The following is a 17,962-nucleotide window of genomic DNA, read 5'->3' as shown; positions in this document are numbered from 1 at the left end:
AAAAATTACAAAAGTTATTATATATAATATAAATAAATAACTACATAATTATATTAATGTATTATATTATATATAATACATATATAGTATATAAAATAAATTATAAAATAAAATATAAAAAATTACAAAGGTATATTAATATATAATAATTTCATATAATATTTTAATATATGAATTATATAATATATGAATATAATTATATGTATTATATTTAATTATTATATATATATATATCAATAATAATTTGTATATAATATAAATTATATAAAATATTATAAAAATGACAAAAGCTATTATATATAATATTAATAAATAAATAATTACATATAATTATATTCATGTACTATATATAATTCATATACATTACATAAAATATATATTTAAAAAAAATAAAGTTACAAAAGGTATATTAATATATAATAATTAAATATAATACAGCATTATATTAATATATTATATAATTAATATATTAAAATATATGAATTATATAATATATGAATATAATTATTATATATATATTGGTTTCTCCATTTTAAAAGTTGACAAATCTATTTTCTATGCTAAGTATGCATAATTATATGATTAACTGCATTTCATTTTTTGCATTTAGCATTGTTTCTTTCCCTTGTGGTTGATTGCTTCTAAATGAATCCATTTATGAAAAGATGTCGACTGAGTTTGGACCCAAACATTGGTGTTTTCAAGTGCACATAACAATCCCAACTCCAGTTTCCTGTATTTCAGAAGCCTGAAAAACCATTAAACACACATCACCTCTCAACATAATGAATGTTAAACCCGAAAAGAATAGACTCGTCGCCATTTCCCCATTATAAATGACAAGATGAATTGCACTGGTGGCTTTTTATACTTGTTTCCTGGCCATGTCAGCGACAGCTTTCCACTTCCATGTCTTCGAACCCCATTTGGGAATGTTGCCTAAAATGAGGCAGTGATATTCACTGTGACTCATATTTGAGGCCGCGCTCCCAAAGGCCGGAAATTGTGCCCCTATTGCGCAGTTCCAGTCACTCTTAATCTTAATAGGGCATGAGGAGGAAACATACATCATTAGATATCATAGTTAAATCAAGCGAGCAGCTCGCTGATCCAGCCTTTCTTTACATTTCTGAGGAAAACACATGTTTATAATATCTTGCGGTCCATTCGCTTGATTGTGGCATGTGTGGAGTTATCTTTGGAATTAAAGGGGAAAAAAAAAATGAGTTTAGGTTGATTCGGTCTCGAACTGCGGTAGATATTTTGCTCCTTCATAGCGTTTCAGTCATGTTTCTCCTAAAATATATAGACTTTAGAGATGAAATTGAGATCTACGTTGACTGACATTTGTGATGTTAATGCAGGGGAAAATAACTCTTCTGAAAGGCTTTAAAGGCAAAACATTATACAATACATATTATGTGCTATATAATATATGGAATATTATATAATAAAATATTTTTTAAATTGTTATATAATAGGGCTGGGTTGAAGATATTGATTTCTCGATTTTACTAAATTCTCAATTTGAAGAAGCAATATTGATTCTTAAATTCCAAGAATTGTTCTTTTAGTCTATGTTGTTTACAGCTGATGAATGTGCATTGTTACTTCTGATATGAAACAAAGTCTCAGCTTTCAAATTCTATCCATTTTATTATGAAATTCAAACAATAAATATCGTCTTGGCACTCTTAAATGTGGCGTGACAGATCGCTGTAGTGCCTCAGTTCAAGCGGTACGTGAACCGTTCATCTCTTCTGCTTTACTACTAGCTATAGCATGAAATAAACGTGAATGAACATCAGAAGGTATGTTGAAAGATACAGTACAACTTACTGAAATATAATCATATAATCGCTCCATCAACCTCGGAAAGACGTCAATAAAACAACTTCTAAACGTCAAAAACCTTGTTAGTCCGCTAGAAAAAATAACTCTAGAGAGAAATATTTTGCTAAATATATGCACTATATTGCATATTCATTGTATTTTTACTTAACCTGTTCTTCAATATTTAATGTATGTTTGAATAAATACGTCATATGTTCATGACAGCCACCATTCAAATGTTTATATACAAGTAGAAACATAATTATGTCATTAAAAATGTATTATTATAATGTTGTTATAACTTCCTACCTCCTAATATTATAGTAATGTACCAACTGGGGTTCCCTGTATAGTTTACAGCATTAGTTGAGAGATTTTTTCTTTCTTTGAGGAAATCGAAATTGTGAAATTTGTGTCAATGCCCAGCCCTATTATATAATATATATGCCTGGTTTCACAGATAAGTTTTTTGTTTAAACAATGTTTTTTTGTTTTTTTTCTAAGGCACATTTAAAAGCTACGTAAATGACCCTGATACCAGATATTTTTTATATATTTCATACACTAAAAAAATCTCCACCGATTTCAACTTAAAAATTTAAGGCAGCAACTGAAATAATCAAATTTGCACTACAAGTCATTTCAACTTCAATTATATTAAACGGACTTAAAAAATTTAGTTAAATCTCATCAACTAAAAAAGTTGAAATTGCTTAAACTATTTTGATTAGGTTATATATATATATATATATATATATATATATATATATATATATATATATATATATATATATATATATATATATTTGACAGTGAAGTGGTTTCTCCTCCATTTTAAAACCTTATAAATCAATTTATTTTTGACTGCAGACTTTGGCATCTTAGCAATGTAAGGTATTTTTCTCAGGAGAAACATCTGAGAAGCAAGATACTGGTGGTAAACTTGGAAAATCTAAACATAATTCACATTTTATGTAAATCTACACTATCCTCATTCTAGTTTCCAATGAATATTGTCTTGAAAGTGTCAAAGTAATTTCTTGACCTTAATGTATGTTTAACTGAAATATGCTTTATTGAATATATACCCAAGCTGAACTGTTCTTTTGTCGGTACGGCAGTATTTTGGAGTTGGAGGGAAAGCCCTGGGACCGTCATGCCCTCGGCTGAAAGGCATTACAGACAGGCAGCAAAGCAGAAGTAAGATGTGTTTTGTTAGTCGTCTGAAGCCCTGGGGCCCGGAACCATCTAAGCTCCATCACTATACCCCGGATTGCCCAAAATAAATCCACCTGTTTCTGGCAAACATTTTGTCATTAAAAAATATGAGAGAGAAAAACAGAGTCCGCAGTGTGTGTGCTCTCCTCTAAAGCGGCTTTTGTTCTGGTGTCAAGATCGTTTGTTCAATGCGAGTTGAACAAATGCCGGCGGCCTTATTCACACAGAAACGAGCGATCGAGAGCAGCGCTAGACAGCAACGGACACTATCTCACGCGGGTGAGAGAGAACAACTGTGTTTAATAGATTGCTGTTTGTTTAACTTCCTAACAGTGATTAGTGACTAATAAAACACACAATGAAGACTGTTCCCTAATTTTATTGCTCAAATGTTGCTCTTTTATAGAGTTCCCACTTATGATTAAGTCTCAAATATTTATCCTAAAAGTCTAGAGTTATAAAATGAATGTAGAACAGCTCAGACTGAATCCACATGAATTCATGAGATCTTTGACTTTTGATTGCAGGTAATGGTGTAGTCCACTTATTTCATGCTATTTCAAAGCAGCACGCGCTGAGCATTGTGGGGGATTTCACGAGACCTACCGGGTGGAGACACAAATCTCAGACTAGCAATCAGTTAGCGCGGGATGAGCTTAAGGATAGCGTGCAGCTGTGAGTGGGAGAGACATGACAGTCGTAAAGAATAAATTATCTTTCAGAAAAACGAGGAGAAGGAATGGAAGGAGGGTGGAGGGTGAAGACAAAAGAGTAACGGGATGCTTTCAACTGACGTTTGAGATCTTCCAGAACGTACGGTGGAGATAGAAGGGAACTGCTGTCCTGCACACACCGTCATCCATTACAACGCTCTGCAGGACCTTCCCAGCAATGCAGCCGGACGCAGCTGGAGGAGGGATAACGTTTGTTACTGTGCATCTGATGGGTGATAGAGTGAAGCATTGGTGTACTACTGTTAGCGATGCTCCTGAATCTGAGCATCAGTTTTGGCAGCTTGTAACGTGACTTCAGTGTGAAAACACAGAAATGTTTTATGTCTGTTAGTCTTGTTTTCATACTAGGGGAGTGAAAGATAGCGGACCACCCCACCCTGAGACGAACCGACTCCCAACAGCCTGCTCAGACCTCAGAGATGAGTAATAGCACACTGACACAAGTTTTATGAAAACTAAATATAAATGCAATTTATATATATATATATAAGTGTGTGTGTGCTGTCAAGTTAACGCATGCAATTAATTTTTTCAGTTTAACACCTTACAAATATTTAACGCAATTAACACATAAATGAGTTAAATAAAGTCTTAAATGAACGTGTGAACGCGTCATGTGCGGCAGGTCTTAAAGCTTTAATAAAAAATAATCAAAATGTAATTTATAAATTATGCAGTGAAGACTGAAATGTTTGATATTCAATTTCTGGATATTTCTTAAATGTTCGATCAAATATTTAAAATATACTGTCTTCATGTTGTTTCTGCATTCATTTAAAAAGATTAAATATGAAATTATTACATAAATATATTAAAAACTTTAACATTAGGTGTGATTAATCGTGATTAATTACAGAAAAATGTGCAATTAATTAGTTAATTTCTGTAATCTATTGACAGCACTGTGTATATTTATATGTATATATATATATTATTATTATATATATATAATTCAATGACGTGACTCAACATCATATTTTTGTCCAAAGTCTTAATAATAATAAAAAACCAAAGATATGACATTCAAAGTATGTAAGGTAGTACAACTAGATCTCTTTTATTGAATCCAAAAGGTTTTATTATATTTTGCTCCATATAAAGGTATTTTAAAGATTTTAAAGCGTCAAAAGGTCATTCGGTTTAACTGGACTCCAATACAGCCATTTCATTTGTGATTTAAAATATCTTAAAAATGTAATAAATGTATATATTTTTTATTCTGGCATGATTTTATAACATCATATATCAACATAGTGCAAAATGCTATTAAAATTATGTGTAGAAGTCGTTTGTTATGAGAAAGAATGTCTGGAAAAATGAATTTCATTGATGTCATTCGGAGTAACCAATATAAAGGGACCATTTTGGATGAAGTCATGCGGTCAATATCATGTGACAGGATGTGACATCATTCAGACACCTGCAAAGGACCACATGGTCGTGAAGCAAAGTAGCAAACTCTCTCTTAACTATTTGAAAATTCATGTTTTCACTTGATCATACGCATGTCCCAAAACATCATGTCATTCGGTGCAACCGCTATAAAACATGGAAAATGTTGACATTTTAAAAACTTGTACTAAATATAAAATGTTTGATTGTCCTTTTAGATATCAGTCTGTTATCATTGTTTGAAAATACCGTCATTAAGTATAACCAAAAGTGTCATTCGGTGAAACCAAAATTTTGGTTAAACCGAATGACTTTTTGGGTGACAAATTTATCCATCTTGTAATAAATAGTTTTTATAATTAATTATAAAAATTCCTATTTACTGTGAAGTGATGCATTCTTGTACATTTGTTCTCAGTGCTGTTTGTAGGGCCCTTCAGACCGAACACAGAATCTCACACGAGATGTCCGAGCATCAGTGTGGGGTGACTGGATCATGCCCGCAGATTTCTAAACAGTGATTTCTCACCAGCGGCGTTTGCGTCATGATGATTAATGGTCGCGGCAGTTATTGCTCAGTGAGATATTGGCAGGAGACGTCGTGAAAAGCGCTGTTCATATTTGTCTTGCTGTTGATGTCACACATCATTGTGGCTGGACTGGAATTATTATGTCGAAGCTGTTACGAAACAATGAGAATTTGAGCTGCTGAGCTGTTTAAAACTTTTCAACACATACTAATGGATATTCAATATTCCTGCCTCTGGATCTAAGTCAGTGAGCCACAGCAGTCGTAAGTGACATCAATGTATTGTGAACACATTCCCAAAGTTATGGAGACTACGGACTACATCTGCCATGTTGGCATTGACCTTTGACCTGTATGAAGGTGCGATAGAAGTATTTAGTGTATTTAAACAGAGAGTTTCTGTATTTTTAAAGTATTGATGATGAGAGTCAATTTATTTAAAAAAAACCTATTTAACAGATAATAGATAATTTAGTGTTTATGGACAAAGTCTGTTTCTCTTAATAAACAAAATGATGAAAAGGCTCTCATATGAAGTTCATGCCATAAAGCAGGCACTCTATAGCGGTTCGCCCACCGTACTCCAGATGTAAACGCGGCAGATTTTCACTCCAGAGACAAATGAGCCGCTTTGTCTGTTGAGTAGCGCAGCTCATCATCTCCTTTATGTTATTTTGACTACTTGTCTCATTGAGAGACAATCACTGTGAGGTTCTCTGTCATCTGGTTGATATTAGTGGTGAGGAACACATGGTGGATTCAAAGGAACAGACCCCGCTGAGCTCATCTACTGCTGGGTACTGGACGGCCCGAGGAGGAGGAACCCGCGACGTGTCCTGCTACGATCTTCAACACGCAACAACAGAATGATGAATGTCAACCCCCCAGAAGAAGAGTCAGGGCGTTCTTGCATTCATAAAAGCTGGATGCAATGCAAAAAATATTTTCTTAGTCAGGATTTTTGTCTTGTTCTCCAGTACTAATGTCTAAACATCCTTAAAATGAGGTTTACTTTGGACACAGAATTGCATGAGAAATTAATTGTTTTCATGTTTATTTTTATGATCCCCTTGACTGTTAACATAAATCTCACATAAAATTTCGTGAACCTTGTTTGTCATGTAAATTTATGTTTCAGGGATATCATTACTGCAATGCAAAACAATAATCTTGCAATGCAAAAGAATATTCTTGATTAAAATGTTTTTATTTTTTGGCAGTGTAAGCGCAACGGAATTGCATGAGTTTCCAGATGTGCTATTCAAAGTGTACGTGACTAACTAACCAGACGCGATGTGATAAGATTCCAGCGACAAGCGATATCTGTACAAGCACTACAATTAGACATGACAAAATTAATCAAAATTCACAGCCAATCAGAAGAGCGTGTGGGCGGAGTTTCTCTGCAAGCACACTGCACCCACAACCAAATGGATAAGTACATTATCAAATTAATAAATATAACACCTTTTTAACATTATTAAAAATACAAACTGAGTGACTGAAACAATCATGAACACTTGATTGTTCACACTGAGTTGACACTTTAAACATTCTTGTGAATTATCCACTGACGCTCCCTGAAGTCTTTCTTCATTTGCAAAAAGTTAAATATATCTCAACTTTGTCGCATTTTAGTTATTTTAAAATAAATTAAATAAGAAATTTTGTCTTGGCAACTAGTTGAAATATATGGAGCAGGTCTCAGGTGTGAATGGGGAGCAGGTGTGTTAAATTTGGTGTTATCGCTCTCACTCTCTCATACTGTTTCACTGGAAGTTCAACATGGCACCTCATGGCAAAGAACCCTCTGAGGATCTGAAAAAAAGAATTGTTGCTTTACATAAAGATGGCATAGGCTAAAATAGACCTATGAGTGCTGCCAGCGTTGCTGCAGAGGTTGAAGGGGTGGGAGGTCAGCCTGTCAGTGCTCAGACCATACGCCACACACTGCATCAAATTGGTCTGCATGGCTGTCGTCCCAGAAGGAAGCCTCTTCTAAAGATGATGCACAAGAAAGACCGCAAACAGTTTGCTGAAGACAAGCAGACTAAGGACACGGATTACTGGAACAATGTCCTGTGGTCTGAGACCAAGATAAACTTATTCGGTTCAGAAGGTGTCAAGCGTGTGTGGCGGCAACCAGGTGAGGAGTACAAAGACAAGCGTGTATTGCCTACAGTCAAGCATGGTGGTGGGAGTGTCATGGTCTGGGGCTGCATGCGTGCTGCCGGCACTGGGGAGAGACAGTTCATTGAGGGAACCATGAATGAGAAGAGCATGATCCCCTCCCTTCGGAGACTGGGCAGCAGGGCAGTATTCCAACATGATAACGACCCCAAACACACCTCCAAGACGACCACTGACTTGCTAAAGAAGCTGAGGGTACCTAAACCCTATTGAGCAACTGTGGGGCATCCTCAAACTGAAATTGGAGGAGCGCAAGGTCTCTGACATCCACCAGCTCCGTGATGTCATCAGTGATGACCCCAGTGGCAATCTGTGAGGCTCCGGTGAACTCCATGCCCAAGAGTGTTAAGGCAGTGCTGGAAATTAATGGTGGCCAAACAAAATATTGACACTTTGGGCCCAATTTGGACATTTTCACTTATGGGTCTACTCAATTTTGTGGCCAGCAGTTTAGACATTAATGGCTGTGTGTTTACACTTTTATACAAGCTGTACACTAACTACTTTACATTGTAGCAAAGTGTAATTTCTTCAGTGTTGTCACATGAAAAGATATTGAAAAAAAATATTTACAAAAATGTGAGGGGTGTACTCACTTCTGTGAGATACTGTATATATCGTGGCCACGAATTAAGAATTTGTTCCCTCGTTTTGAATGAACTAAAATGTATACACAATTTAGTAAAACAAGGGAACAAATTATTATATTGTATGCAAAATTTTGTACAACAATGCGCGCATGATTTAGTAAAACAAGGGAATGAATTATATTTTGCACACAATGTAATAAAACTAGGGAACAAATTATATAGTGCGCACATTTTAGTAAAACAAGGGAACATATATCGTGCTCACAATTTTGTAAAAGGAGGGAACAAATTATATTACGCGCACAATTTAGTAAAACAATGGAACAAATTATTATTTAATGCGCACGATTTATTTAAAACGATGGAAAAAATTAGTAAAACGGGATGACGTATTAGTAAGTTGTGGGAACCTTTTTGATAAAGGGATAGTTCACCCAAAAATGAAAATCTGATGTTTATCTGCTTACCCCCAGTGCATCCAAGATGTAGGTGACTCTTTTTCTTCAGTCGAACGCAAATTATGATTTTTAACTGCAACCGCTGCCGTCTGTCAGTCAAATAATAGCAGTGGATGGGAACTTCAACTATAACAGTAAATAAAACTTGCTTAGACAAATCAAAATTAAAACCTGCGGCTCGTGATGACACATTAATGTCCTAAGACACGAAACGATCGGTTTGTGCGAGAAACCGAACATTATTTATATAATTTTTACCTCTAATACACCACTATGTCCAACTTCGTTCAGCTTCCTGTTAGTGAGGTCAAAAAACGCGTTGTGAAGACGGAAGTGATGTCTCGGCCATATACTTCAATGAGCGCGAGACATCACTTCCGTTGTCAGAGCGCGATCAGACCTCACTAGCCGGAAGCTGAACCAAGTTGGACATAGTGGTGTATTAGAAGTAAAAAATGATGTAAATACTGTTCGGTTTCTCACACAAACCGATCGTTTCGTGTCTTAAGACATCAATGTGCCGTCACGAGCCGCAGGGTTTCATTTGGATTTGTCTATGGAAGTTTTTTCGACTCTTATTGTTCAAGTTCCCAATCACTGCTATTATTTGACTGACAAACGGCATCGGTTGCAGTTAAAAAATCATAATTTGCGTTCGACTGAAGAAAAAAGTCATCTACATCTTGGATGCCCTGGGGGTAAGCAGATAAACATCAAATTTTCATTTTTGGGTGAACTATCCCTTTAATTCGTGGCCACGATATACACTAGGGTAACCATACGTCCTCTTTTCCCGGACATGTCCTGGCCAGGATTTCTAAATTGCCTAAAATGTCCCAGTTTTGGCTTTGTATTCATACTTGCTGAAAGTATTGACTGAAAAGTAATTTGGCCAATAGCATGCAGGTACAGTGTACATAATCGACCGATCGTGGTTTGCGAGAAGGCGGGATCTACAGAGAACAGTCAAAGCACTGCAAATATGACAACATTTTAATGCATGAGGACTGTCAACAGGAACAGTGGCATGCACAGACCTCCGTGTAGAAATCACGTTCCGGGGGCACCTCGAAATGACCGAAAAGGGTACTTTCACTTTCATGATTAAAGGGGCAGGGGCTCAAGCCATTTTAGGCTATTTAGAAATCCTGGCCTGGACATGTCCGGGAAAAAGAGGACGTACTGTATGGTCACCATAATACATATACAATTGTCATGTGCAGGGCTCCGTAGAAAATAGAAATGTTTTTTTGTTTTGTTTTTAGTTTTAGTTAACTAGAATACTGAAAACTACTAAAATAGTACACTGAGTATTATGGAAGTATGCTGAGCCTAATGTTGCCGTATTCTTTTAAAGTTGATGACTTGAGAAGGCGCAAGAGATGACTAGGTGGTTTAAAGGGAGGCCACAAAAACACAGTTCATCACATAAAAACCCCTTAATCCAAATCATCTTTACTGCAGCGCATGTCGAAGACGCTTAATAATTCTTATAAAACCCGATTACATCGTCTCTTTCTGGTGGGGAACAGCATTTTTGCGCAAACAACTCAACTAGATAACCATAACCATCCATTAGGGTCCGACGGACTCTGGGAAACATTAGATTTACGGCAGATCTTGCCCCTGCGAGAAGTTTAATAACTGCACTTTAATAAGTTTCTGTTCTGGACAATAACAGTAAACCGTAAATAATGTCAGATCAACAGATAGGGCCGTGGATATGCGCGCTGGGAGGGGGAGAGATGAGGCCGTCGAGCACTAAATAATTATCCTGCGCTTGGCCAGCGCGTGTATTTATGTTGGCGTGGACGAGGCCGCGGCGCTCGTAAAACTGGAGTAGGGTTAATGGGTGAACAGCACCGCCCTCCAACCTCACACCGTGAGCGGCAGCATCAGCAGTCTGAGAGGGCGGGACGCGTGTGCGTGCGTGTCTCCTTCTCTGTGCGCTTGACGCGGCTCTGATTAACGTGATGCTCTGTGAGGCCATCAGGACCATCTGAAAATGTCAGATGAGTTTCTTTTCTCTTTTATATTTTCACTGATTATTTGTTTTCTGTTTTTATTTTATTTATCTCCATTTAGTTTTAATTAATGTTTGTTTAAATACATTTATTTAATTTGTTTTTTAATTTATAAATGTATATATTTTTATTTTTGCTTGTTTTTTCCCCCTTATCTAAGCTAAATATATTTTCTATTTTTATTTACAACATCTCGATTTTGTCTGAAGTTATTTATTTAAATACATATATTTTTACTTAAATATATGTGTGTGTGTGTGTGTGCTGCATTTATGTTATTTACTAATATTATTTATTAAATATTTGTTTTTATTTAATTTATTATTTATTTGTCATTGTTTTTCCCACCCTGTATGTATCATAGAAAAATCTTAATAAATTATAAATAAAAAAAAATTCCTTCCAGAGCTTTTTTACACTATTTTTTGTCATAAATATATTTATTTATTTATTTTTTTAAAGAACAAATTTGTCTAAAACATTTCAGGCTTTGTAGATGATAATTGTATGTAAATTTGTAAACTGTAAAATGTATAAAATTCATCAAGATGGTGAACAAGTCAACAGAACTGATATATTGTATGTAAATTGGGTTCTATACAGTAAAGTATCAGTACAAATAGTAATATGTAGAGTACTGACAAAAGTAGTTCAATCGAATTAAAAATTATTTTACCTAATATTTGTTGTGCATTTTTATCCATATACAAGTATCACAGTGTTTGCATGATTCACTATTTTCCACAAGTATTCACTATTTTTGTGATGCATATATATATAAAACGTTTATTTGTGAATGGTAAAGGAGCTGTTGTAGAAGAAAATGTTTGCTTTACAATATAATTGTTCATAGAAAAAAACAAACAAGCAAAATGAACAAATCTTAACTGATTCTTTTTACTGAAGTGGTCAAAAAGTCTCAGTTTGAATCAGTATAATGACTCACTCTTTGATTGAATCAGTTGGAGCGGATCTTATTTTATTCAAGTACTAAAAGACTTCCAATGCATACTTAGAAGGCAGCTGTCTATGTATACAGTATACTGCGCTATTGAGACATGCTGCGTCCGAAATCGCATACTATATAGCCTAGTAGGTACTACATTTGGTTTGAAAGTTACTTTGCGACCGTTAAAAAAAGTATATATAGAATATAAATGTGACAACTTTGAACGAACGCTCTGTTAATGTTTGCTCATAACTTTGAGAGAACCTTGCCAGAACATTCCCTGTTAACTGGGTTGCTGTGAGAGTCCAGCATCTGCTCATATAACTCACATTCATGTTTCTCAGTATAAAGAATGACATTTTCTCAGCTTTAAATGCACACGCAAACACGTCTTTGAAGAGAAATCTGTTTTAAGTCTGACCACCGGCTTCTGATTTGTAATGTTTGTGAAGCTGTTTGCACACAAATAGTTACCATGGGTTTACAAAGCAATAATTTACAGCGCAATACTCAACTGTTGTTTGACTTACAGGCGCTTTGTTTTCAAACAACAGGGCGCCATTATAAGCCGACTTCAAACACGGATAGTCGTGTCCAAACATCTTCTCATTAAGGCTGGAAACACACGGAGGCTGTGCGTCCCGACTCATTCAGGCCCCCGAATGCCACGATCCCAATGTCATTGATAAAACATCAATGTGCAGCGCAGCTGAGACCACAAAACTCGATACTTCATAGACAAAATCCCCAGACATTTGGAAAATATTTGCATTTTCAACATCTTGGTTAGCTCACACAGCACGCGAGCTGTTGTCGAGACAAAAAATAGAAGAGGAAAAAAACAGAGAAAAATTGTTTGGCAAATGGGAAGGAACATCATTTTGTAAAGAATTTAAAGTTGTGGATTCGTTACAGATGTAGACACACGGGTTGGTTGGACGTTTCTCTCTCCTTCAATGTGCATCTGTGGGATTTTTTCACCTGTTTCATCATCTACTGTGGCAGGTTAAACTTTTAAGACTTAATGTTTGTGGTTTGATCAAAGTAAGTAACCCAAATTACCCTGAAGATCACAAAAGTACCACCATAAAACTAAAATAATCTCCCACAATAGCCTTTGATAGATCATGACCTTTGAATCGGACATGTCCTGTCATTTGCCCTGCATGCTGATAAAAAACTGAGTAAATGTCTAATTATAATTTCTTATAATTAACTTTTCTGTTTCACTGGTCCAAAGTAAACTCTGAGCCTGATATTTCGGTTCTTTATGGAGTCTCATTATCATAAAATCCATGAATAGATGACTGCATTAGGGGAAGACACATACTGGGTCCCGCAGGAGCTGTAAAATACATTTTTAGCCAGAAGCAGCTGCTCGCCACATCTTGACATTTCATCGGACGATGGTGTAAAAGCATGTGGCCCTGCTGTACACACCCAGCTAACGTTCTCAGAACGTTCTGGATAGGTTCTCTCAAAGTTATATTCCTCCAGTAACATCAACAGAACATCACTACATATGAATTTACTTCACGACCGTTAAAAAAGTGTGTTCTGATAGTATGAATGTAATCCAGATGCACTACATATGCCATGTTGTTGCTGTCATGTGACCTACCAAGTCAGTTGAGTCGCTTCACTGCCATTCATAAATCTCCTCCCGTGGCCTCATGGGATAGTAAAGTGTCAGAATCTCGGAAGTAGTAGGTCATCTGGGGACTTTTCGCATACTGTTTTAAAGTCCCCCTGAAATCAAAAATTATGTTTTTTAGCTTTTAGTATGAATATGTATGATTTAATGTTATGAATAAGCTGGTACGCTCTAAAACAATGACAAAATTTGCATTTAGGAGAGATAAGCATTCAAAACGTACAGTCTCTCACTTCCGCTAAAATGGATCACGAATTCTCATGACATCACATCGCACTTCAGCTTCTCATCAAATCTTCTGTCCAATCAAACGCTCTATAGAATCTGAAGTCCCGCCTCCTCCTACACTCTTACAGACGCTGAAGCCGCACATAATTGCTCACACATTTACTAGTTTCTACATGGTGAATGGCACATAGTGCACTATATAGAGAATAGGGAACGATTCAGATAGTGTAAATATGCTTAAACAAGTCAGTTTTCGCGTTAGGGTCACATGAACCACCGCAACACGAGCAGTGGTCCATAGACACGAGACGAGAGCACAGAGCGAATCATATGCGCAAGTCGGCACAGACCACAAAAGGTATCGGACCCATTTGAATTCTGCACAGAATGCTGTATATAAGCGATATAAGGGACATTATGAGGAGAAACGGTTAGAGATTAGAAGGAAACTGAGGTTTTATAGAGTCTAATGGCTCTGGCCAAGCTGTAACATAAACAAAACGCTATTGGCTATTTTAAAAAATGGGCGGGGCTCATCGATATATCGCCCTGTCTTCCTGTTTCAGTTGAAATTGAACCTTCGCAAAGACCCGCCCCCCTTAGTTACTGTTGCTTTGTCCGACAAGCCGCTGTCACGCCACACAGAGTGAAAAGAGGACACTGACAACACGTCGACAGACAAGACAGAACAGCTTACTTATGATATTAAACAAAGTCCCATCTTTCAAATTGTATAATTTTTTAAGAAATTAGAACAATAAAAAACATTTTGTGGCTCTTTAAAGTGTCGTGACAGATCGCTGTAGCGCCTCAGCTCAAACGGCTCGTGAACTGATCATCTCTTCCTACTTGTTAATTTATTGCATCAAATAAACATGAATGAACATCAGAAGGAATGTTGTTTAAAACGCAGAAAGATGTAAATATACACAGTTTTTCAAGTTCAAGTCCTCCGAGGTTAATCCAAAGACTAGAATAACACAAGACGTGTCACTCGTATTGTTTTGAATGGGAGAAAGTGTAACGCGCAATATGGCGGAATAAGTCCCGCCTTCTAAATAAGAGCCAATCGGCGACTGGTAAAGTCTTCGCGTCACTGCAGCGGCTGTTAGAATCACCGGTTTCTATAGAAACAGTCAGACGCGCGCCTCAGAAGAAAGGTCTGCGCATGCGCATTAGCTTGATCCAGCCTGAAAAATACAGATTTTTGTCATGATTCGAGCGTTTAGAAACTAAATTTATGAGCTGGTTGTTGTTAGATTTCATTGGTAATTTCAAATATGAAATTTAATCGTAAGGTTGGCGAACAGTTTTGGAGAATTTGATGTTTCCCCATTCAAAGAGATTGCATGATGCCCAGCATGCCCGAGAGGCGTTTCAAAGATGGCTGCCGAGTGAAATGACTTGTCTTAAAGGGACTTTGGTTAATCTTCTAACTCCTGAATGCTTTGTCGGACAAAATGGTGGATTCGGCGTTCTGATTGGTTAGATTGCTTGTCAATCAAACTCCCAGAAGGGTCAATTACGTCAACACATTGAATAATGCTGCGCATTCCAACACTCTTCAGTGGGCCTTTAAGAATTCGGACATTCTACTCTTTTGGCGTACTGTTTCGCATAGGCTACTATATAGTAGGGAAGTATTCGATTTGGGACGCAGCTCTAGTTTTTAATACTGTTCTCAAAACATTTGCACAAAAACATTATTTATACATTGTTCATGAAACATATAGTTGGGTGGTCATCTAATGTTTTCAGAATATTCAGAGAACATTCAAAACTAACTTTCTCATATTATTTGTAAAATGATCAAATTGAATGTTCATGTTCCCTTAATGTTCGCATAAAAAAAAAAAAAAAAAAAAATAATAAATGGACGTTTTGAATGTTCAGATAACTATCAGAAATATCGTAAGTACGTTAGCAAAATGTTCGTATAGATCCGTTAATATTAATTCCTTTGTTTCGTCGCATACTGAACTCTATACTTTCATTTCAAAACGGCGAAATTTTACAAAGTCGAGTAGTTTGCAAGTTGGTCATTTAACATTTATCAAAAAAAAAGGCTGTTATATAAATGTTTAGCTACTTACATCTTACCTCACACACGCTTGTACCGTTAAATAGGAAGCGTCGCGCTGAAATTCATGTTTAACGGCTCTGTGTGTGTGAACAGTAAAGCCCCGCCTTCTTTGATTTGATTGGCCATCTCAAACATTTTGACATTGACGAGCGGGAAAACTGAACTTTTAAAACTTTTTGTCAACCTAACAGCAGAGCAGCATCAAAAATATTAAACATGAAATACTTTCAAAATACAAAATTCTGAAAAACTATCATAAAAATATATTTTTCAAATAAATAAAAATGTAAATAAAGAGTACTGATAAAATAATTCATTGTATTTTATAAAACGATAAAAAAAAATATAAAACACACAATATTATACAATTTCAGTATTTTTTTCTGACAATGATTTGATTTGATACAAATTACTGTATCCAGAGATAACTGTCCCTCATTTGTTCCTAATTAAAGTTTTTTCAGAAGTTCGAAAAAAGTGCAGGAGATGTGAGCGAAGAGCTTGAGACGACAAATGTGACATACACAAAGAAATGGCAAGGTAAAAATCAGTTTTTGCAAAATTTGAAAGTGAAAATTTGGTTTTTATTTAAAATATGAAATTAGCATTAGCATGACAAAGGAGTTGGCCATAAATGTCAACAATCATGATTTGAAATTATGATTCGGGGGGAAAAAATGACAGATAGAGTGAAAAGTGTTTGTTTTCTAAAAGTCCATGAAGGTGCCTTAGAAGAAATACACATACAAACACTCATGACTGAGGCCCAGCTCGGCCGTGTCTTGGTCTGAATAGCATAAAGTATCTGATTTGGAACTGATTTCAAGTCAGTTTTCTGAGAAGCCTCTGAAATAGAGGTCTGGAGTGATGATTCTTTCTTAATCTGATCCAGGATGAGTAAATTAGCGACATCTGTCAGACGGTGGTGAATGAGAAGCTGTGTTAGCATCTGACAGATTCATCAAGTCAGACGTAGCTACACACACAGAGCTCTCTGAACCCACAATGAGACATGACTGAAACCCAGCAAGCATCTGTTCTGATGACAGGGGCATGAAAAGACCAGAAAAAGACATAAAACACATCAGGGCTCAACAGTAGGTTTGGCCTGAGGGCCTGTGAAAGAGTTTTGGGTCTGCTGACAGAACTGTCACTTGCCTGCTGCTTATGTTCATAATGATTTGCTGATCATGTATGAATAGTTTTTATGCCTTGCGAATGTAAACATTTTAGTTTCTGTGCTTTTTTTGGGAACTGTGCTGATGTTGATGTTTTATAGCTGGTTTTGCACCATAAGCATATTATTTTCCAGTAAAACGTGTTTATTAATTTAGAGCAGTCACAAGAGTTTTATTATGGCCCATATGGCAAAATAAATAAATATATCGACTCTCTGGTGCGGTTCAGTCATTTTTGACCCAAAACATTTTTTTTTTAGTTTTTTACTTCATCGGAATGGTGCCAAAGGTTTTGGCACTTGCTATGTGAACACACACAACAACAAAAAATCATGGACATGATCTGAAAAGATTAAACTGCACAGTTTGTGGTCAAAGATGAGAGGTGACATTCATTTAGTGGAAGCATTTGGTACTGCACCCAAACAAAATTTTACTGAAAGCTCATTTTTTGAGATATCAACCTCAATTTTTTTGAGAAGATTTATGACTTTGATTTCCTCACAGTTTCAGAGTAAAAACATGTTTTTGAAAATATTAAAAATAGTATTTTTATGCATTTTTTATTCATAATGATAAACTTAAACTTCTATAACTTTCACTTTTTTACCTTTTTTTCACATCACCAATAATCTGCCAGGTGTCGTCTTTAAAAAGAGATTAAATTTAAGTTTATTGCTTGAAAGCATTTAAGATTTGCGATGATTTGTTTAAGTTAGTATTTTTATTGTCAGGTCTATGCTCAAAAAGTGATAAACACATAATAAATGAATCATAACTATTTCATAAATATAATTTAATACCATAAAATCCCCTAAAAATACAAAATATTAAATAAAAAAACATTATCGAACTAAAATACTGGATTTTTTATTTTTTTTATTTAAATAATTTAAATATAA

The sequence above is a fragment of the Chanodichthys erythropterus genome, chromosome 24, assembly GCF_024489055.1.
Source record: "Chanodichthys erythropterus isolate Z2021 chromosome 24, ASM2448905v1, whole genome shotgun sequence".
Classification (NCBI taxonomy): Eukaryota; Metazoa; Chordata; class Actinopteri; order Cypriniformes; family Xenocyprididae; genus Chanodichthys; species Chanodichthys erythropterus.
The sequence above is the reverse complement of the archived record's forward strand: the minus strand, read 5'-3'. Positions refer to the sequence as shown.